Below are 24302 nucleotides of genomic sequence, written 5' to 3' on the forward strand. Positions count from 1 at the left end.
CCTATACTTTGTTATCAAAATCATAGCAAAGTCTCACAATATTCTTATCTTTGTATGCTTTCCTGGGAAATTGTTTTTTATTTGCTTTCCTCAGTCTAAATTTTAAACAAACAATAGTTTAAAACACCTGTATGACTTTTAGATTTGAGAAAATTACATTTTGCAGACAACGATTGATCCACCTTACCACCTCTAATTGCTTTACAATGGTATGATTGACTGATATGAAGATAGGAGGTATTAAAATATTATCATCAAGCCAAGTATTATTTTTTCAAAGTTTACCATCATGGTGCTGCACTTTATGTCAAGCAGAGATTCGTCCACAGTGGTTGAGCTCACGTGCAGGATGAACCTTCCAGCTAAAACGAGAACATTAAACTCGTTTTAAGTGTCACTTCCTGCTATTTTTTTTTCAAATATCACTTTTTTTCTTCATAAATACACAAACTAATTTTAACCTTCAAAATGAATCATGTCGTCTGTAAAAATTGAAAGCCGCTTATTTTGCATATTGGTAGCTGCCTGCACAGCTGGAGTTCTGTGAATGATTGGAATGTTAATGTCAGGTTATTGAAACATTATTGAGACAACTCTTATAAAACTGGCAAGTAATGCAACCAATACATGACTTGTTATCACACAGATACTTTTATACCAGAATAATATATTTACTATCAAGCCTAGATTGTAGGCCTTCCTATTTAAACCTAAATTTTTCCTCCCCTACCCCCACCTAGACATAGATGCACCTACTCCTGTTTTCTTTAAATATGGCTTATAGACACCCATAGGAATTGTATTTGGCATTAATATTAATCTACTTTATGTATAAAGCACCCACGTATTACACAACACTGTACATTAAATAGGAGTTGAAAATAATAAACAGGTACAAAAAACGCCATAGGAGGAGGAGAGGACCCTGTTTAAAAAAGCTGACAATCTAAGGGGTGGAGAACAGTAGTACACAACAGATGAAGGGATATGCGGGCTAAGTAGTTAGGGTTAAGATACAGAAGAAGACAGGAAGTTGAATTTTAAAAAGTGGGTTTTAGAGGCTCTTTTAAATGTACAGAAAGTAAGAAGCAAGCCATGTAGTAGCAGGGAGGACAGCTAGGGGTGTATTTGTGTATAAGGTATGAAATGTGAGTTGTAGAGCAAAGCACAGTAACTTGATTTTTTTCTGAGGTGATATAGAGGCCAGTGTAGACATTTAAAAAGTGAGAATTGATGGGGAAGATAGATAGGTCTAGCTGCAGAATTAATGATAGATTGCATATGAGAGAGTCGGGTTAGTGGGATGTCAGAAAAGTGGATGTCACAGTAGATCAGATGAGAGATGAAATGAGCATCTACAAAGAGTTTGGTGGTCTCTGGGGACAGGTAGGAGCGTATTTTGGAGATGCAATGGTGAAAGTAGCAGAGCCTAGAGATGTTCTGGATGTGGGAAAGAGACTGCAGTATAAAGGTGATGCCACATCAGCAGTAGTGGTGGCTGGTGTTGTGACTTCTGCGTAGCATGCTCTCTGTAGCATGTTTCTAGCCTGTACCTTGGCCTGACCTTCTACATGATTACCGATGCTGGATGTCTACCACCTGCACTGTCCCCCTGCCTTACCACTGGCATGGCATTGTCTGCTGCTTGAGCTTGAGCATCCACCTGAATACTGACACCCCTTTTCCTGAGGTGTGTTTTGTGGTCACAACTGACCCACTGTCTGTCTCTACACTGAAGCCTACCATCGCTGTTCTGTCCTTTGGTGAGGTGGTTCTGGGGACCACAACTTGGTGGCTACTCGCAGCAATCAGTCCAGTAGTCACTAGGATTACTGGTCCAACTGGCGCGGTGCCCATGTGAATACCAAGTATTACTTAGATTACATGTCCCAAGGGTTCCTGCAATACATACCAGTAAGGTGATTCTAACAGAAAGTCACAGCCAGAAATTTCGGATTTAGGAGAAAGTGGTCCACTCAAGGAAATATGCAAATAGATAAAGCAGTTTAATATCGTAATACAGGAGGTCTAGTGATGATACTTTCAGTTTGAAGGCCATCTTCAAGCCTTATGCCCTATTGTGAAGTCCCCATGTGCTCCAGAGTTCTTAGGGCCTTTTTTGTCAGCAGCACCAGTACTACTTCCTGGCCATTTTCCAAAATGATCATTGTCAGTTTCAGTAATTTCGCAATACCTGTCAACTATATTTTCCATTGCAACCTAGAACGTTTGCAGAAGAACATACAAAAGATGGTACCACGGCCTCCATCCATGCCCACTCTGCCACTGGTCACCAGCGATGCTCCAGAGCCCATGAGACTGGAGCTAGTTGTCTATTGAGGAGCTGTCAAAAAGTATTAGGAAAGAAAGAAAAGCAGGGTTTTTAGCACAAAAAGAGAGAACTGTATTAATTATCATACAGTTATACAAAGTAACTTAATTCAACATGTGGCCCAATATTTTCTTGTGGCACAGGGTATACAAATTGGCTTAAGAAGGTCACAAATACAACATACAATGAAATCGATTTGACAGGTTTGCCTTGAACACTTCTGGTCCAGAATAGAAAACATATGCTAACAAATAGCGAATGACTTTTAGGAAATCCATTTCAGGTTTTCTGTATAACCCAGCTTCACTGATGAAAGTGTATTCTCCCCAGCCTTAGAGAACTCAGGGCCAACATCTCCACATCCTTTTTCACAGTAAAATACAGCTTTTATTCTTGCAACTTTCCAATGGGTCTAAAACCAAATCTGGGATGGTGACGCTAGAAATTTTCCCTCTTCTTACTACCATTTACCTGACCATTGGAATTGTTATTGTTTTGATATTATGTATTAATTGGTCCACCGATTCCCTCTGATTAGTGTCAACAGTTCTGTCTTCCTAACCTAATCATCAACTTTGTTTGAAAGCAGAAGAAAGGGCACATGCTGAAGACAATGCTTACCAAACCTACTTAGACATCTTTCATAGAAGAGGGCTGACACACTACCTCCTCACCACATGACTGATTGAACACTTCCCGGGGCAAAAATTCCTTTTGGCCTTATTTACCCTCTCTGAACCTAAGCTTGCAATTCCAGGAATACAATGATATAGATCTGGAAAAGGGGTTCATCTGGCCTTTCATGTCCCTGGCAGGTATATTTACCTGCATACAGAGGGAATATGGAAAAAAAAAGATGCAACCCATCATCTGTGTGTGGACTACTGGCATCTCAGGTCACAAACAAGAAATGTTATAAACTTCCTTTCATACCTGAACTTCTGCAAAGGCTGAGGTCATCTAAGGACTTCACTAAATTAGATCTACCGGTATGCGAGACATACAGTTTGATAGGAATCTAGGAAGGGGATAAATGGAAGATGGCATTTCACATTCATTTTAGGCTACTTTGAATATGTGGTCATGCCCTCTGGCCTCTCTAATGCCCCAGCTACTTATCAGTCATAGTCTTATTGTTACCACTCCACCCGCAGATCATCTGCACAGTATGCTGCAGCATCACCTTTGTCCCTGTAGCTGTGATTTTTCCACCATCAGTTCCAGGCTGGTCACTCAGGAATCCTATCCAATTCGAACAATTACCATATTTTTCTTGACCATCAAGAATTTTTAAGATTCTGCATCATCCCCTCTTTGTTATTCCCTATCATCATGCGCATACAATTATACAATCCACAATTTAATTGGTCCATGGGTCAAGTTACGTTTCTCCCAAATTACTGTCATCAGTTTTGCCTGTCCGTTATGTGTGGATGTTGAAAAGAAGGATTGGATCCCACTCATGTATAATGACTACCTGGGTGTATTTTACAAGAAGGGAGCTGATTCACTTCCTCCTTATCGTATTTATAATTGCCCTTTTACCAGCTTTTACCAGGTGCCAAGATTCCTTTTGAGTGCATTTACCCATTGTCCGAGCCAGAGCTTAACACCCTTGAAGATAATCTTAACAAAGGATTTATCCGCCCCTTCCACATCATTTGCTGGCACGAGAATATTCTTTGTTGAGAAAAAGGACCATATCCGGCAGCCTTGCATTGATTACAAAGACCTCAATCATATCACTGTTAAGAATCATATACCATTGATTCCAGAAGTCATCCAGCAGTTAAAAGTAGCCAAAGTATTTACTATATTGGATTTGCATTGAGCTTTCAACCTTGTGAGAATCCGAGAGGGAGACAAATGGAAGACGGCATTTTGTGCCCGCTTTGGCCATTTTGAATATGTGTGATGCGTTTTGAACTTTGCAATGCCCCTGCTACCTTCCAACATTTTGTGAATTACATTTTCTGGGATTTCCTTGATGTTTTCATAGTTTGATGACAACCTGATCGTCTCATCTTCCTTGAAAAACGGGCCCACAATAAAAAGGTGCTTGGGCGGCTCCGTATTTACAGACTTTATGCTTAACCCGAGAAATGTGAGTTTGAAAAGTACACTATCCAGTTACTTGGTCTGATTATCACTACTGAAGGGATTTCCACGAATCCTGAAAAAGTTTTCGATTTTTTCGCCACTTTCTACAGGAAATTTATCAAGAAATTCTCCGCCATTGCCCCTGATTCATCAAGTAGAATCGGATTATCGCTCGCGCATTCGTATTCGCGATCTGAAATCGTACGCAATCGCGCTATTCAGCAACTGAAAAAGCTTGCGGCCCGCTTCCAGCGAGCGCGGATTTTATTGATGAATCAGGGGCATTGTCTCTCCAAAACTCACAAGCTCCCAGGTTACCTTTTTCTGGTCAGAAGAACTGCACCCTGTCTACTTCTTTTCAGGAAACCTAAGTCCTGCAGAAAAAAATTATGATATCGGTGACCATGAATTTTAGGCAGAATGGCGGAATTATTCAAGGAATGGCTACCTGCTGGAATGGGCCACTCACCCAGTCCTGGTTCGTACAGACCATAAGAACCGTGAGTACCTGAGAACAGCCAAATGCCTTCGACCCAGACTTGCTGGCTACTTTTCTTGTCAAGATTTGACTTTCATATAACTTTTCGTCCAGGATCTAAGAACACCAAATTGGATGTCTTGACCCGCATGTATCCTGAAGACATAGTCCCTACTGTTCTTGACACAATGTTTTCTACAAAGAATTTCCTGATGGTTCAACCAGACATTTTGGAACAAATTAGGCTGCCTACCAGGGCAGAGCAAACCAGTGCCATCCCTGATCTACAATGGAACAGTGACCTGACTTATCAGGACAGGATCTCTGTCCCAAAGGGTCCCTGGTTGTCAGTCCTCGGATCCTGCCATGACTCCCCATTGGCTGGACATTTCAGCATGCTAAAATGATCTTTCTAGTGGCCAGTTATGCCAAAGGATTGTAAATCCATTGTATCATCCTGTCCTAAAAGTACTTCCACAGTCTCAACTGCTGAGGCTTTTTTGTGGGAGATCGTTTGACTCCATGGAGTCCCTGATGAAATTGTGTCTGAACCGTCCAATTTACTTCCATATTTTGGCGAGAGCTCTGTCAACAATTGCTCAGGATTCCACCGTCAGGATACCACGGTCAGAGTAAAAGGACAAACCAGAGTCTTGAAAAATGCCTTAGATGCTTCTCTTTAGCATCCCAGAATGACTGTTCCTCCCTCCTTCCTTTGGGTCAATTTGCTTACAATAATGCTATTCATTCCACTACTGCTCAGTTGCAATTCTTTGCCAACTATTGTTTCCATCCTGCATCCATTCCCAACTGTCCTGCTCAAGCCATGGTACCTGAAGTTCAAGACTGATTGACCTTTATCTGCGGCAGTCTGAAGATTATGCATTTGTTCCTGACCCAGACTCAATCTAGTACCTAACTAATTGCAGACAAGAAAAGTAGAATTTCTGGATTTTAAGATTGGCGACCTGCTCTGGCTTTCTTTTGAGAATTTAAAGCTATGTTGTCCATCCAAGAAGTTGAGTCCTAAGTTTGTGGGACCCTTTCTGAATAAGGACATCCTCAACCCTGTAGGAGTTAGGCTGTAATTACTAGAATTTCTGAAGATACACCCTGTCTTTTATTTTTCCTGCTTGAAGCTGGGCTTGAAGAATCGATTTGGTAGTAGGACCCCTGCTCCTCCTTCTCCTATTCGAAGGGAGAAGTCGCAGGGGATGAAGAATTTGAGGTTGAGGCTATTATGGACTTCAGAAGACGAGCTGGCCACATACAGTACCTTGTCAAGTGGAAAGGTTTTGAGCCAGAGGAGAACTCTTGGGTTCCATCCAGGGATGTCCATCGGTATCAGCATTCCATCGGGCGCATCCTGAAAAACCCAGTCTTAAGGGCATCCAGAGGCTGCCCCTTAAAGGGGAGGGGTAATGTTACCTCTCTGCCCACAGATCATCTGCTCAGAATTGTGCAGCATCACCTGAATCCCTGTACCTGTGAATCTTCCACCATTCTAGGCATACCCTGCACAGAAAACGAGGCTGTGCACAACTGAAGAGGATTCTGGAGTAGGTGCTGAAGCCAATCAACAGATTGGTAAGTCTTGTCCTGCCATTGGCTGTTGGGCCTTTTTAAACCTCTCCGGTTCCAGACTCAGTTTGCTGGATCCTCAGTGTACTTCCTGCCTCTCTGCCAGCTAGTCATCTCTTTGGATTTTCTGTGTTTGACCTCAGCCTGTTACCTGACTCTGTTTTGTCTGCTGCCTGTCAAGACCTCAGCCTGTTACCTGACCTCGCTTTGCCTGCCGCCAGCCCTAACCTCCGCCAGTCAATCTACCTTGACTCTCTATTTTATGGCCTCATCACCATTCCCAAGCAGAAGTCTTCCGATCCCTGTCACCCCCTGGTGGGGACAGCCTGGGGGCTTCAGCCTGGTGACCCCCCTTGCAGCAAATTATCCCGGTTGCCACTAGGGTCACTGGCCCATCACTTCTTGCAATTTGGGCTGGTGAAGACCTCGGGGTCATTCGGATTCCACGCTTCAGGCAATCCTGTGTCTCCTGCCAGGGGGAGGCAATCTATAACACCCGTAACATGGTCTATCCTGGCGATATCTTAATCTTATCATCATCTTTAGAGGAGCAAGTGTTCATGTCAGGAAGGATCTGGGCTGGCTCTAAACCCACAGGTTGTATGTCAAGCCTGAAAAATGTGAATTTGAGAAAGACACTATCCAATTTTTAGGCTAGTCATAACCACACAGAGGATTGCCATGGATCCTGAAAAATATCTGTTGTGTTAAACTGGCCAGCCCCTACCAACCAAAAGGGAATTCAATAATTTTTAGGTTGTGCCAATTTCTACCGTAAATTCATCAAGGGCTTTTTTAGCCATCGTTTCATCTTGACATGGCTCACAAAAATTTTTTACACACATTTATCCCCTTTTCTTGGATGTCCAAGGACCAGTCAGCTTTTGACTGGTTGAAATCTGTATTCTACGCCTATTCTAAAGCATATTGACCCATCTCTATTCCTCACTTTGGAAGTGGACACTAGTGTTGCTGTTTGAACTCGGGTTGTCCTTATATTCGACCAGAATATGGCTGTTCAGATTCGGATAGACCCAACAGAAAAACACTTTGTGTGTAAAAAATTTGTGTGTAAAAAGAAATGTGTAAAAAAAAATGATTGTTAAAGTAATTTATTGCCTGTGTGTGATTTGTGTAAATAACTTTTATTATTTTACAGGTTATCCCACAATGTGCAGCCGTGGGAATCCTCCTGTCAGGGTGGGATCACTGGGCACTAGAGGTTAAATGAGGCCAAGTCTCCCCATTCTTCACCTCCAGTGCTCTGTAATTGGCTGAGGGAAGCTTTCCTTAGCCAATCAATTCCTGTATAGAGTTTTTCTATTCAGGAACACAGGACTCCTGACAGGAATCTAGTTCCGGGGATCTTCTCAATTAATGCAGCCGCGGCCGCAATCATTGAGAACAGTGTGCGATCACTGGCACTAGAGGTTAAATGGGGACAAGTCTCCCACTCAAAACCTCTAGTGCTCCCCCTATTCCTTGGTAGAGTTTCTCTCTGCTCCCCTGATTGCTGTTGCCGCCCTGTAGTATGTGTTCCTGGATAGAGTTTCTCTATCTAGGAACACAGGACTCTATCCAAGGACACATACAACTGGTAAAGGGCTGCAAGATCAATCAGGGGAGCGGAGCTGACAGCTGACTGTATGGTCCCTGTAAATCACAAATTACACAAATTTTAATCAATGTATGTATATATTTGTAACAAATATATGACATCATAATTCAAAAATACGACATTTTAGAGTTCTATTTATAGGTAGAACAAGAATAAATCAAATTATAGTATGAAGTATTCACAGATGATGTGTAACATGGTCTCGTAAGTTATTGAAAAAATAAATAAAAGTTGATTTAAAAAGTGGATTAGATGGACCTAATATATATATGCACAGAGAAGATTGGTTAAGTATATGTAGTCTAAAATAAGAGCAAAAAAAATTTAAAAATATTATTTACTTGGGTAAAGTAGATTACCAAAGTATGGGAAGAAGTTATAGGAAAATAAAGACAAAGGAAGCTGGGGAGCTTGTTGGCTTGTGAGCATAGTAATTATAAATGAAAATTACATGTATATAAACATTCATAAAAAAATTCTTAAAGGTGGTTACCAGTAATATTTTTGTGGTATTGTTTTTTATTTTGGTAACCACCTTTAAGAAATTGTTTTTATGAATGCTTATATATTGAAGAAGCCAATACAGGCGAAACACGTCTGGACGCCACACAATGCCTCAATTGACTGTAAAGTTTTTCTGTTCAGAGATTTACTATATCTAGAGTGCTAGTCCCTTAATTCTCCCCTTTCAGTCTCGCTGAGGAGACGGGACCATATAATTGATTCTTTTTAACATTGATTTTATTCTTTGTATCCTATGTATGCTATATAACTAACAATATAACTTACCTATAAATACTTCACAATTAGTTTGCCTTCAAACACCAGTTTTCTTTGCCTTTTCCTATACCTTTTTCAGGGTTAGGCATAATATATTACCTTTTGATGATACCTAAGGGTTAGTAGTTTCCACCCTACTCCTTTCTCCTACGGGAAGAAATTTAATAGCAGTAATTGAATAGCATTTGGCTGGCGTTGAACCCTATAGGGTATAGAATATAAATAGATAATTTTTATAGTTTTATCTATATAATGAAAGTATATGGGGTTGTAGAAATAACACATTATATGTTGAAATATTTCATAAAGGATAAAAGCATCCTGAATATTTCTCGAGTGGTGCCATGTAATTCAATTGGTCAGGGAATCCTCTGAAATAGAGATTTTTTTTTTCTAGCCATGGGAACTTCCAGTTAGAAAGTTGCCTGCATTGAGATCCTATTAGCCTCATGTACAGGTACTGTAAACAAACAATGAATATTGACATTATCAAAAGCTTTTTCTGTATCAATAAAATAGATTCTATTCTAGGTATTCTAGGTTCACACATGTAGTAAACCACAGAAGTTTACTACCTACCAATTACAATAGCATTTCACTGTTTTTCTTTAGCAAATGAATCACACTGCTGCCTGAACAAATTAGAATTCAATAAGAAGTGAGATTTTATTATTACTAATATTATTAATATTATTATTAATACTACACAATATTTATATAGTGCTAACATATTATGCAGCGCTTTAAAAGTCTATAGTCACTAGCTGTTTCTTAAAGAGACTCACAACCTAATGTCCCTACCTGAGTCATATGCCTTTATTACAGTCTAAGGTCATTTTATTTTTCTTTTAGGGGGAAGCCAATAACCTCACCGCATGTTAGGTTAATGTTGGAGAAAACCGGAGTACCTGGAAACTTTGCAAAGTGGGAACGTCTGTATCGTAACGTCTGAGATCTGGATTTTTGTGAATACAAGAATATCAGGTAATCCAAAACTTGAGCCAAAGTCAAACCGGGTATCAGACCATCAAGCAAGGTACAAGGGAGTAGGCAGAGTTCAATGGAATGTAAGGGAACAGGCAAAAGTCAGTAATGGGTAACACACATTTTTCTCCAGCCCAGATTAGCCCAACTAACGGTACAACAGGCACAGAAGACTGGAAGCAAAGAGCAGCCAATGACAGCATGGGATTACACAGGAACCACTCAACTAATCAGTGCAGCACAACTCCGAATTCCCCTTAGCTGTGCAGTCTCAGTGCAGAGGATGCCAAGAGGAAAACACATATAGAGGGAGACAAGAATGCTGCAACCCGCAGAGTACTAATCCTAAAACACCTCTGCTACTGCAAGCACAGCCGCCGGAGAAAAAAAGTCCAAGCGCGGCCTCCTGGGATGGGGCATCACCTGGTATTGTAGGTCCAAAGAGCGCCTCCTAACAGCTGTGGACTTGGAATGCGATCCTGTGCTCAAGAACAGGATCAGAGCTGGTCAGTGAGGCCTAGTTCTATGTATCTCATCTTTGTAATGCTTGTTGTCTTGTGGGGGACAGAGCACCAATATTGTTGTGGCGGTGCCGGTGCCCTGTCCCCTGCAGGACAACAAGCATTACATTTGAGACACATAGTACTGTGCCTCACTGACCTGTCCCCATATGGAAGCAGAGCTCTGATTCCTGTTCTTTAGCAAGAAAGGTGGAGAGGAAGACAGTGAGGCTTCTGTAACACCGCCTTCCTTCCCACCTTCCTTGCATTCTAGTCCATGGTTTTCTTCACTGACAGCTGAAGGGAGGCAATGAGGAAGATGGCGTTACAGAAGCCCCGCTGCCTTCCTCCTTGCCCCCTTAAGCTGTCAGCTAAAAAAGCCAGCTGGGAAAGTCAGGACCATGTGTTTCATCTTTAAAATGCTTGTTTTCTTGCGGGGGACAGTGCATCGGTATTGTTGTGCCAGCGCCCCGTATCCTGCAAGACACTGAACAGAAATAAAGAGAGGGACAGATTTCGCAGTTCTGCAGGCCAGATGTGGCCCACAGGCTGTAGGTTGGGCACTCCTGTTGTATAGCATTATGGTACATTGTTTGGATTCTTTTCATTTTTTTTATAATATATATTTGACTATAGAAGTGTTCCAATATACCTTTAGATGATGGGAACCTCTTTTATTAAACTGGCTTTTGTTTATGTTTCACTGCTAAGGGGTTTCCAAATAGAAGTTTTCTAACTTATTAAGGTACCTACAGTAAGTGGTGCCTTTGTCACTACCTGCTGGTCAAGCATCTTAACACCTTTCAGCTATAACAACCCGGCTCTGGAAAGAATGCATACACTACATTTTTTATACTATAAAAACAATTACAATTTATTTAACATGAAAATTAAAAAACCCTAATAGTAGAAATCAAATTACTTTTATTTATGTATATTTTGACACATTTATTACAGTTACCTTGCTGAAGAAAAATGGAAAAGTCCTTAAGATTTGTACCTAAAAGATTCCCATGTCCCCAGAGCAGGCCCCAAGGAACTATTGGTGAATAACCTGCAGGAATGTGGGAGTTTCCTCCAAAAACCTACACCTTTTCCACCTCCAACAACTGCCCTTCACCTCTATTTGTTACCCTGATCTTTCATTCACCCATCCTTATTGAAATCCAACCTTTCCCCCCACTTTGTCACCAGAATTACAGCACCACGACTGTCTATTGATCAGCTACTCCTTTCAAAGTCAATTTTCCTAATACCTATGATCATTCATCCCACCAGTTTGGGTCTGTCCTCCACCCATCCTCCCTTTACCATGGCCTATGTGAGAAACACTAAGCTTCTTCTTCTGTCCAAACAGTCCATGTTTATATTTTAATTTAAAAAAAAAAAAAAAATGTTAGTCCACTATGGGCATTTTTTTTTAATTCAGACAAAGGGATCCATATAAGGATATGTTTTTGGGTGTGTTGGTTTTTTTGTTAAGTAATAGCATAAATAAGGTGTGATTGTCTATTTTTATTACCAAGTAACACAAAATTACTTTAACTTTCAACACGCTATTTTTTTTTGACCCAAAGATTATAGAATAATTTACCTAAAAAGATTAATTAGATATTTACATCTACAGACTAATATCTAATATAGATGTAAAAATACTGACACAAATTTGAGCAATTAGATTGAATAACAGTTTGAACTCTTATACATAAAGACCAGGTAGGTTTTATTTATGGTTTGTAATCTCCTTAAAATACAGGGAAAGTTATCGCCTTAAAACACCCTCGATTTAACAGAGCAAATCTAAACATATATGACATAGAACAGTTGGGTAATTCCTATAAACTTAGCATTTTTGCAGATAATTTATGTCTTACCTTAATCCAGTTTACTATTTTCCTTCCTATCATACTCTCCATATATTTCTAGATGATCTCTGGCCTAGCTTTTAGCAAAGAAAAATCTGAGGCCCTTAAGCTATCATTAGCTGACTTGGTCCTGTCGCTCCTTGAACAGAATATTCACTTCACCTAAACAGCACAGCACCTTTTTTACTAAGGCATAAATGTTACCCCCACCTAGGACTCACCTTACTCAGCTTACTTTAACCTTATGCTTTGACAGCTCTGAAATCGAAAACAGGTAGTCCCCGAGTTAAGGACATTCGACATGACGAGGCATGATAAGGGAGGCGGTTTGCACGATTTGCTGAGACATCTTTTTTCTAAACACTGAGGTTGTGGGTAATCTTAAGGACTGAGCTCTTCTGCAACATTTTGTATCTCTTTAATGACCAAGACAAACTCTGAAGTTAATGAATGTCTAAAGCAAGTTTTTTTTTGCTTTGTTTGTGATTAACTCACAATGAGGATTTTATATAGTAACTGACACCATTCTACCTAATAATATGTTGAGACAAATATCTGTCCTAATTGCATTTATTAAAATACAGTACATGTTTCGACTTACATACAGATTCAACATAAGAACAAACCTAAAGTCCCTATCTCGCATGTAACCCGGGGGCTACCTGTATCTAATTGCCAAAATGAATATTCCCCCTAAAGTGCTTTTTTTTAATACATCCATATTTCCCCTGAGGAAGCCTATCAGTAGATTACTATGTTTAGTCTAATAGTCTCATATCCCATGTAATTTATAATGGTATAGACCACTATATTATTTTGTTTATATATATGAATAATTGTGAATAACAAGAGATGTAAAATCTCAAAAAAGACTGTTTGTCAAAAGTGCCAAAGAGGGTTATGCAGGAGTTACTTCTTTTTTCAGTAGAAACTGCTTGCTCTAGGGTACAATTATGTTTTAATGCCAGCCAATAAATACTTACATTTTCTTGGCTCTCAACCTATTTATGTCAATCTAGAATAAACTCTTGTTACTGTCATATTATCAGATTTTGGAATGGCATTCAATTTGGCATTCTTACCATTTCAAATGAGGGAGTTGTAATGTAATATTATTAGTTATCCCCTTTAAATTGAGCATCTATTGCTGGGATGTAATCCATGAAAAACATCAAGCACTAGATAAAGTCCATTTGGCATATGCAACTAAGACACTGGATTTGCTCTCACGTTTAAAACAAGGTCCTAAGAGTTAAATTGACTGGAATTGAACATATGCAGTGGCTTCAGAAAGTATTCAGACCCCATTCACTTTTATCAACTTTTTTCTGTTTCAGCCTGACGCTACAACTATTTAAATGATTTTTCTCATTAATAAACACTCAGTAGCCCAAATGACAAAGAAACAGAATTTTAGAGAGTTTTGTATTTTTTTTTAAATAAAAAACTGAAAAATCTAATTTACATAATAATTCAGACCTTTTGCAACAACACTTGAGATTTAGCTTGGGTGCCTTCCATTCCTCTTGATCCCTGTTGAGATGTTCCTACACTTTGGAATCCACCTGTGGTAAATTAAATTGATTTGAAATGATTTGAAAAGGCACACACCTCTCTATAAAAGACCTTATAGCTGACAATGCATATAAGAGCAAAACTATGCCATAGGGTCAAAGGAACTGTCTACAAAGCTCAGAAACAGGATTGTTGCATAACACAGATCTTGGAAAGACTAAAAAAAATTCTGCTGTACTTAAGGTTTCCAGGAGCTCAATGGGCTCCATAATTCTCAAGTGGAAGAAGTTTGGCACAACCAGGATTTTTCCAAGACCAGGTCGACCTATCAAACTAAGCAATCGAAGCAGAAGGGCCTTAGTTAGAGAGGTGGCCAAGAACCCAATAGCCACTCCTACTCTTAGATGATAAAGTGGCTAGACAAAAGCGATACACATGATGAAACCAAAATCCCTATCAACGATCTCTGGAGATACCTGAAAATGGCTGTCCGTCGATGGTCCCCATCTAACCCCACAGTACTTGAGAGCAAAGAAGAATGGCAGAAAATCCTCCAATCCAGGGCTGGGGTCTGAATACTTATGTAAATGTGATATTTTGTTTTTTTTCTTAATAATAGGTTTACAAAATTGTCTAAATTTTTTTTTTGGGATAGTGAGTGTTTATTGATGAGGAAAATAATTTAAACAGTTGTAGCATAAGGCTGTAACATTACAAAAATGATAAAATAGAAGGGGGCCCAAATACTTTCTAAAGCCGCAGTATATGTAGCTCCCTATTATAATAACAAGGTGCCTTTAAAGTTTGAGAGGTCTTAGTCTTAGTAAAGGCTGAACAGTTCTAGAATCTTTTCTTAGGAAGTAATTTTCGACTATCTTTCACTGCAGGGTAGAGACCCAACCCAGCCTATCACTACCCTGGTGCATTACTATTTGGGCCTGTGCTAATATTTGGTGCCTTTTTAAAATGATTTGAATATGTTGAGAAAGAAGTTCACAAACTAAAAACCTTAGACCATCCAGAGTATGAATCAGTAATAATCACTACTCTCTGGATGCAGTAGATCACTACTCTCCTATGCCTATTGACCCTAACTTGCAAATTAACCATCTGTGAGGTACTATGTCAAATGCTTTAGCAAAGTCCAAGTACACTATATCAACTGCTATTCCACTGGCTACCTGTTTACTTACTTACTAATAAAAAGAGAGTAAATTTGTTTGACAACTTCGGTATTTCTTGAAGCCATGCTGACTATTACTTATAATATTATTTTCTAGCAGAAACTCCTCTATGTGGTTCTTGATTAGGAATGAGCAAGCCAAATTTTAAAATTCGATCTTGTGGCAAATCGGGCTGTACTCGTTTACCAAACATGTAAGCGAGAACGGCCTGTGTATTTTCAGTCGTCGAGATTGAATTTTTTGGGACCTGCAAGAGCAATCAGGGAAGCTGACAGCTCCACTCCCCTGATTGCTCCTGCAGCCCTGGAGTATGTGTTCATGAATAGAGATTCTCTAAGAACACAGGAGTCCTGCGGCTGTGCTCATCATGAATGAATACAGCTGTGGGAATCATCCTTTGATGATTCCCATGGCTGCATTAACTGATAAGCAGAGCTGCGGGACTCCTCCTGTGTGTGATCCCCATGCACTAGAGGTTAAATGAGGGCAAGCCCTCATTTAACCTCAAGTGCCTGGGAGGCAGGTGGAGTTCCATGGCTGCATTCATGAATGCAGCCGTGGGAATCCTCCTGTGCGCGATCCCCTGGCACTGGAGGTTAAATGAGGGGATCGTACGCAGGAGGATTTCTACAGCTGCATTCATGAATGATTTGTAATTTCCTTGATCTTCTGATGGGTCCGCGAAACCGGTTCGCAAGAATCTCAGAGGCATTCTCACTCATTCCTGTTCTTTATCAAACTCTCTAGGACCTTTCCAAATATTGACATTAAACTAGCCGGTCCGTAGTTACCTGGTAATGACTTTGCTCCCTTTTTGAAGATAGGAACCACATTTGCCTTATGCCAATCTATTGGTACCATGCTGGTGAATAAAGAGTCTCTAAAAATTAGAAATAATGGCTTTAAAATAACTTAGCACAGCTCTTTGAGGACACATAGATGTAATCCATCAGGTGCTGGTGCTTTGTCAACCTTAATTTTGCCCAACTTTTTCTCAGTCATATGAAATTTGAGCGTTTGTGAACTGTTTAAAGTACTGGCTTTGCTATTATAAATTCGGACTTGAGCTCTGCCATTTTACTTTGTGTACACAGAGCAAAAGTGTGTTTAGTGTTTAGTAAATCCGCCTTTTCTTTATCCCAAGTTACCAACCCATAAACATCTTTTAAAAGGCCTATATGCTCAGATCTGATCTTTTTGCTATATTTAAAACATTTCGGGGGTTTGACTTACCTTCCTTTGCAATCTGTCGTTCATTTTAAAGTTTTGCATATTTTGTCTCCTTTTTACACCTTTATGTTATATTCTTTCTAGTTTTCAAATGATGAAGATAATCCTTCATTTTTATATTTTTGGAATGCCCTTTTCTTGTTCCTTATGGCTTTTTTAACATCAGCTGTGAGCCTCATAGGCTTTAATTTTATTATATTTTATTATTATATATTATTATTATATTTATTTTGTAGAACAGACTTGAAATATTCCCATTTCTGTTCTGCGTTCTTTGAGAACAATATTTTCTCCCAGTCCAAGTCGCAGAGACCTGCCCTTAATGATGGAAAATTTTCTCTCTTAAAATTAAATGTTTTTATCTTTCCTGTTTTTGCTTCCTGTTTACAGCTTACATTACATGAAATCATAATATGGTCACTGCTACCCAGATTCTCTTTTATTTGCACATTTGTTATAAGCTATAATAATGCCTAGGTAGAGCTGGGTTTCCCTGGTCCAGATTGCTGTATAAAGTACAAGTTATGAGTCAGAGTCACTGGGCTCCCTTCAGTGCTCCATCAGTGTCAGTGCCGTTGTTCCTAGCAACAGGATAGTATCTCCCTCAGCTAGGCTTACATGGATTTTTCTATGCCAACCATAGAGGTGGGACTAATAAGGCAATTCAATGATAGCGGGGTGGGGGCTATCTGATAGGCTGTGTCCACATGAATTATGATGCTTGTGGACACTTCCAAAATGCCCTTGTTCTAGCCATCACTAAATTTTTCATAAGTACAGGTTTTATGAACTCCCAACCACCTGATTATTAATCACCACAAAAAAAGGAGTTCACAGAGACCAAACTAGGGATGTCTGGGATTTATGGTTCACCAGAACTGACTAAATATGGTTTTCAGGGTTTCCTGAGGCCTAGGAGAATAGTTTTTTGTCTCAAAATGCTCACCATAATGATCTAGCCACAAATCAGCCTACTACTACTTTATTCAGAATGGTATTTTGGCAAAATAAAGAATAATAATAAATGAGTTTCAGAATACAGCTCATAGAGTTCAATCAGAGGCCACTCTACTAGCCTTATCTGAGTTTTATGACACCCGAAGACAGGAAACTCCAACTTTTACAATGGGTGTTGTAAACTAGAGAGTCTGGACGGATGCTGATTGTCAGATCAAGAAATATTTGATAAGGGGAAATTTTTGACCCAGGTCTGTTTAAAACAGACAAGACAATTTTTTTATATTTAAAGGGGGGATCAGTAATTATGTTATCCCCAATGTCACAAGGGGGGCCTCAACAAATATGATTGAAGAAGCTAGGGGAGGAAAGGGCAGCATTGCCCTGTGGCCTGGCTTGACCAGAGCTAGAAGATTGAACCACTGAGAGGATGAGCCTTGTTCCCATTGGTAAAGGATTTGGCTTCAATAGGGAAAGGCTAAAGGAGAAGGGAACCAAAAGTGAGGTTCTCTAGGACAGTATCCCTTTAGTGCTAAGTTTAGGAGTGCCATTTGAAGGAGAGACCCACTCTAGAGTAAAATTGTTTTTCTTGCAGTTTACCGTGAGTTTATCTGTTATATCTTTTTGCTATATCTATAATTGATTTGTATGCAAAAACCTCCTTTAAACAAAAAAATCTAGCCTCTACTCAACTTTTGTAATCACCTCTGAAATCATATACACCTATAGGCAAAACACACCTATATATTTATTGTGGTTCATAAAACTGAACTTAGAAAACATTTCAAACATGTTATATATTGGAACAAAATGTACAACTATACAACATTATATTTGTTGGGCATTTTAAAATAAGAAGCTATTAAAATGTATAGTGAAATAGGAAAAAAGCTTGTAACAGGAAATTTTTTAACATCAAAAGTAAAACCTTCAATAAAACAGAAAATATGTTGGATCTGTGGCTAGTGGAGGCATAGGAGGAAATATATGGTTGTATTTTATGTTAACTCGATTTTCTGGTACTAGATTATACGGTATATAATCATGTATTTATATATCATTCTGTATAAATCTCTAGTCTTTTTGTAGAAAGGTCTTAATTCAGTTCACATGGAAAAGAAATTGCAGTTTGGTTAGGGAAAAATGCATAACTGGTGACATGGGTGGAATCCAACAATGGAATATTGTCTTCCTACCAAGAGCCGAGATGTTAGAGCCAATCGTCTAGCACCTTTAGTGTACAAAACTCCATCATTGCCAGTGGGTCTTACCACTGCCCATTTAGGTGTGCATGGAATGGAAGTAGGTGTGAGTATAGTAAACTACTCATTTCTAAAAGTTTTGAGTGTCCCGACTAACCCAGAGATTGTGATAAAGAGCTACCCCTGGGGTGTTACATTTAATGCAGCTGTTTGAGGCGGATAGATTCATGTGATAGGCTTTGGAGGGAATGACTGAAAGATGGGGAAAAGCTAGGATGGAGGGTTTGGAAGTGTATGCGCCCGTGTCATAAATTGAGAGTGTCTGTTGTTGTCCAGTTGAGTAGGGGTTCTAATGGATGTGATACCCCCTGTGTGCCAGGAATGAAAATGTGTGGATTGACAACTAGGTAGAAATTCCAGGTTTCCCCTATAAGGGAAGAAAAAGAGAGTAGTAAGAGTTGATGCCAGAGTAGCCAGTACCTGAGACCAAAAAGAGCTAGAGGATCTAGCAGCTGGGGGAATAGATGAAGATCACTAGCACAATTTATGCATGACCATTTTATTTGTTTTTCTATTTTTCTATTGAAATTTTTCATACAAACAACAATAAAACAACTAAAATATTACTCATACAAACATTTAAACATACAACACTTTAAAATAAAGAAAATATTAACCTAAATTTTAAAGATTCACATTAACCAAACTTTGTCAGTTCTCACAAGTATTAAATTACTGATCATTAAGATCATCACACTTCTCCAAATTTACAACATATCTTAGTGTTTTAATTGGTTTATAAAATACAATCAGTGTTATCGATCTATCTAACTATCTGTTTTGAACATTCATAATATACCCAGATGAATATTTAAAGTGTTCAATGATGGCCTTCCTCTCTGACACCCCAAACACCTTAGTTATAAAGAGAGACCATTTTTGTAAAAATTTAAATATAAAAACGTCATCCCTCTGTTGAGTTTCCAACATCTCTCTATATAATATTATTTTCATAGAAATAACCACTTGATGAACAGAAGGATTAGAGAGTTGTATCCAATGTTTCATTATTACCCTCCTTACAGCTAACAAAAACGAGTTTATTCAATCTGGTTTAGCTCTTTTTATACTAATATTTATTTTATTTTCCTCCCAACACCCAAAAAATAATAGGCATGGGGTAAGATTCAATTTTACATCCAATACTTGCTGTATAAACAAAATCACCTGTTGCCAAAAGAGTAAAATATTAGGGCAATACCACAAGCGATGTATCAGAGTGGCTGGAGATGTCCCACATTTGGGACATTGGAAGCTCCTCTGGCGATCCTGAGATGGTATTTGGGACAATTGAAATACCATGAAGGCTCTATGCGTTATTATAAATTATATCTCTCTCCACACCTCGTTTACCATACTTCCTGTTACCTATATATAGGTTTGTACTATTTTGTTCTATCAGATTTGTATCTAGAAGTTCAATTTGCCATTTTTAACATTTGAATGAGAGAGAGGTGTATTAAATGTTGGTTGTAGGAAGGAATATATTGCAGAAATTTTGAGAGAAGACAATGTCAATAAAGAATCATAATCATTACCATCGAGTGCCTCGCCCAATCTCTCTAGCATATTTTTTGTAATAAAGGCATAAACCTGCCTAAGGTAGAGTGGGTGCGTCAATGCTGCTGTTAAATTAAATTTATTTCTAAAATCTCCAGGATTCAAAAGAGTCTTATCCTCTGAAAAAAGGTCCCCTAAATAAATCAAACCCAAACATTTCCATCATTCAAAAAATGTGTTGTACCTTGCAGAAACTGAGGGTTACCACACAAAGGGAAGTATTTAGAAAAATGAGTAAGGATTTGTAATTTCTTTCTAACCTCTCTCCATGCTAATATTGTATCCCTCAATAATATGTTTTGTCTAAGATTTTTTTGGTAAAAAGGGAATTTTACAGTGAAGAATTTCCCATGGATACACCATAGCCACCTCCAGCCCAGTATTGGAATATATTGAGGTGTCTCCAATCCAATCTAACACATGTCTTGTGATACAAGATAAATTATATAGTCTTATATTAGGTTAGGTAACCCCACCTGCTGAAACAGGTAGGCATACTTACTTATTGCAATTCTAGCACACCTACCTGCACATAGGAAACACCAGAAGGCTTTGTTTAATGATGTAACATCCTTTTGTTTTAAAGTTAAGGGTATAGTTTGCAGATGATAAAGCAGTTTGGAAAAATACATCATCTTTAATAAATGGCAATGGCCCAGAAACGATACACAGAGTTTCCCAGTGCTTAAGTTTATCAATAATTTTAGCAAACAAAGGGAGATCATTTAGACTATAGATGGAAGAGGGAAGTCTTCCTCTCCCTATCCCCAAATACCTGATATTATGTTTTGCCATATGGAAAACTGTATTAGTAAGCCAGAATCTTGAGTTTCAGGGGTTCAATGATGGGGAGTCTGGTTCATCAAGCAAAATCGGAAGCTCGCTCGCACATGTGTATTCGCGATCTGAAATCAGATGCCAAAAACCTATTTATCAACCTTTTTCAGTCGTCAAGAATACGCTGGTGTATTCACCCAGCATTTATCAACAGAAATGCTCGCTCCGAGCTGCGCATCTCTGTGAGCATGACACTGGCGAGCTTCATTAAAAGTTACTGTTTCCCTAAAAAATCATTTTTTTAAAATGGCACACACCTTACAGTTAGCCCTAGGTAAAAATGTCTGGACTATTTAAATGTTTGAAACATATATATTAGTTAAGAAATAAACATATTTTTAAATGACCTATTAATTTCATGTTCAGAAAGAGTTACCTGATTTCAACTGTTTACATAGAGGCCTACCTAAACGGTAACAATGCCCAACCTGAGGATCCACCTGGTGATTATTACTTGTGAGTTTGGGCAGGCGAGACCTTGTTTTTGCCAGCCGACTAGATAATCCAACTAAATTCTTCTTGAAAAACAGTCTATCGCTTTTGGTACAGAAATCCAGACATCAGTGAAACGCCCAGGAGGTTAATGAGCAAAATTAAGTTGAGCAACAACAGAACATCTTTATAAGAGTGCATGACCCTGCTTGTGAGCTTGGCCATCATTGTGGTTTGATGTTGTGCTTGGCAACCTGGGCCTCCTTCCATTACCATCAGCTGGACATTACACAACTCAGCTGGACAGCTAATTGACAACCAGTTTGGACAGCAAGTTGAAGTGTGTTTGTATACAATAGTGCTAAAATCAGGCAGCACAGCACAATCACAACAAACCTATAACATAACTACAAATGAACAGAGGAGTTGTGTGGCAGCAAATCAACATGAGTGCAAATGTCAGACTAATAAAATAAAAAAAAAAAAAACAAAGAAAGAAAGCCATGACAATGTATTCATAAAAGAAATATGTACATAATACATTCAAATACCAATATGTGACAACGTGACTTTGAGAATGGGAAAAAGGCAACAAGGGGGTTCAAGTAACAGTTTGTAGTGGAAGTCATTTGTACTCAATATTTGTGGAAAAAAATGACAAAACATTGCTGAATATTTGCTGAACAACAGAAACTGTTAACATAGTAATAATGAAAATGCATATGTATTTATATGCATTTAAATATATTTTGATACACACAAGTGAATACACCAAATGTTCCTTGATACATGTATTATAACATATTTGGCAACAATCCTTTTTGCAAATATTTGATTTCTATAAAGCCAAATTAGAATGAAATTTAAATCAGATTGCAAATCGCACATTTTTTTGACATTCATACTATTGTGTGATAACATATTATTATATGCTAATTAGTATATATTAGTACAGTTTTTACATACTTAGGACATGCTTCTATAGGAAGGAATATATTTGAATAAAGGGTTATCTACAAGGCACATAGAAAATAGGCTGACCATTGAACTAATTATTTATACTGTGGTGAACTTTGTAGATTGAATCCTGGATAATACGTAGCAACTGTTTTTTTCTAAAATATAAAACGATAATTTCATGACTATTGTTTAACTGTTTAGTATTATTCTGTCACTAAGTCTATGTTAGGCTTAAGCATGAGGGTTTTCACATAGGATTTTTTGATTGATATGAAATAGTATATTCAGTAGCGCTAATTAGATATGACTATATTGATTGCCCCCCTCTCTTTGTGCTCTAGTCCCTTTTAAAACAAATTGTCCACTTGACATATATGAATATGTATGAATATAGAAAATTACTAGTTTGGAAATGATTGCATTAATAGGTGACAATATATATTAAAATCCAAAATGGGAATAAAAATAGCTTCTGATGCACACTCACAGATAAAGGTGTGGTAATGAAGGGTTTCAAAATCCTCACTTGTTTGGGTTGTCACGAAGGTGTGAAAATGCAATCAAATCAAGCTGGTAAAGGTAAATAGCCTCTTTCATTTTAATCTGAAGCCTGTACCAACCTGATACAGGATACCTGCATTGATGGATCCTGTGACTTATTTATCCAGAAAAAAGCCATCTCTATTGATAGCAGTAAATGCTCTACATGTCATTACAATATTTGAATAAAGATAATGCTGAGTTGTTATAATGAATATGTAAATGTCTGTATTTATTAGTCTAATGAACTCCTGATGCGTTCTGAGAAACTTGTCGATATATCATTAGCCTATGCATTATGTACTAACCTCTGGATTTAATATGTACCAACCTTTGGATTTTTGTGATGTTTTTAACCAAGTTTTATAAATTATAATTATTAAATCATTGGATTATTTCTAAATGTATTGTTTGGGATGTTCAACAAAATATTATATGCTTTAAAGGTCCCTAGGCCAATGACTCAGCCAAAACAAAGTGTCTTGCAGTGTTAGATTGAAAGGGATGTGGCATTATCCAACTATTTGCAATAATCTAAAGGAGCTATCTTGAGTACATTTGTTAGCCATGATCTGTGTAACTAACTTTTATTTTTTACAGGTTATCCCACAATGATAGGATGATTCCCAGGTCTGCACATCCGTGGAAATCCTTCTATCAGTGTGGGATCCCCGGGCACTAGAGGTTAAATGATGACAAGTCTCCCCATTCATCACCTCCAGTGCTCTGTGATTGGCTGAGGAAAGGTAAACCCTGATGACAGCTCAAGCGATTTTCCTTTCCCCAGCCAATCACAGAGCACTAGAGGTGAATGAATGGGGAGACTTGTCCCCATCTAGCCTCTTGTGACCAGGGATCCTGTGGCACTCCTGTGTTCTTGGATAGAAAATCTCTATCCAAGAACACATACTATAGTTACTCTAGGGCTGCAAAAGCAATCAGGGGAGCGGAGCTGTCAGCTCCGCTCCCCTGATTTGTCTTGCAGTTCTACACAGTCTCGAAAATTAACCTGAATTTTCCCCCAATTGAATTTAATGGTGTTCGAATTGGATGTTTGATCACCCGAACAATATCGCCCTATTCGATCAAATAGCTGTCGAATCTAATAGTGGGATATTCGACCAACACTATCATTGACATTACAAAAACTACGTTTTATGTTGCAACAACATATAGAATTACAAAAAAATCAAGTCCTTGTTCAACACACATGTACAGTTCAGAAGTGTTTCAGGCACTTGCTTTTGTGTTTGTGGCTCTCTGCTGTCTGCCATTGCAGAAAACAGCAGTAGTCGTCCATCATGTTGGGGTTGCATTGGCCTTGTTTCCATAACAGAAATGTCCTGGTGAAACCTCTCCCCTTGTTTATTAAGTGACATTCGGAAGCCAAGTTGATGGTATGCTGTAAGCATGTTGTTTACGAGTTCAGCGTTGTTTTCAGCTCGCTGGTTGCCCAGAAAGTTTTGTGCAACTAGCACAAATGAATCCCAAGCAGCAAAGTTCAAGTGGGTTGAGTTTGTCTCTAAATGTGGCATCGCACATCAAATTGCGGATTTGGGGACCAACCAAATGCCTGCTTTCAGTTTA

General features: G+C 38.6%; 1 long non-coding RNA gene and 2 gene segments (V, D, J or C); 1 reads left to right on the plus strand and 2 right to left on the minus strand.

Moving 5' to 3' along the window:
- LOC140333456 (Ig gamma-2C chain C region-like) overlaps window positions 1-24302 on the minus strand; it is a 186021-nt gene that overhangs the window by 62684 nt on the left and 99035 nt on the right.
- Window positions 1-24302, minus strand: part of LOC140333454 (Ig gamma-2C chain C region-like) — a 134894-nt gene that overhangs the window by 10963 nt on the left and 99629 nt on the right.
- LOC140333476 (uncharacterized) overlaps window positions 9773-24302 on the plus strand; it is a 21527-nt gene continuing 6997 nt past the window's right edge. Inside the window, exon 1 of the long non-coding RNA XR_011921370.1 lies at window positions 9773-9873. This is a non-coding gene — a long non-coding RNA (uncharacterized lncRNA). The remainder of the gene's footprint in view (window positions 9874-24302) is intronic.

The sequence above is a fragment of the Pyxicephalus adspersus genome, chromosome 6 (genome assembly GCF_032062135.1).
Source record: "Pyxicephalus adspersus chromosome 6, UCB_Pads_2.0, whole genome shotgun sequence".
Taxonomy (NCBI): domain Eukaryota; kingdom Metazoa; phylum Chordata; class Amphibia; order Anura; family Pyxicephalidae; genus Pyxicephalus; species Pyxicephalus adspersus.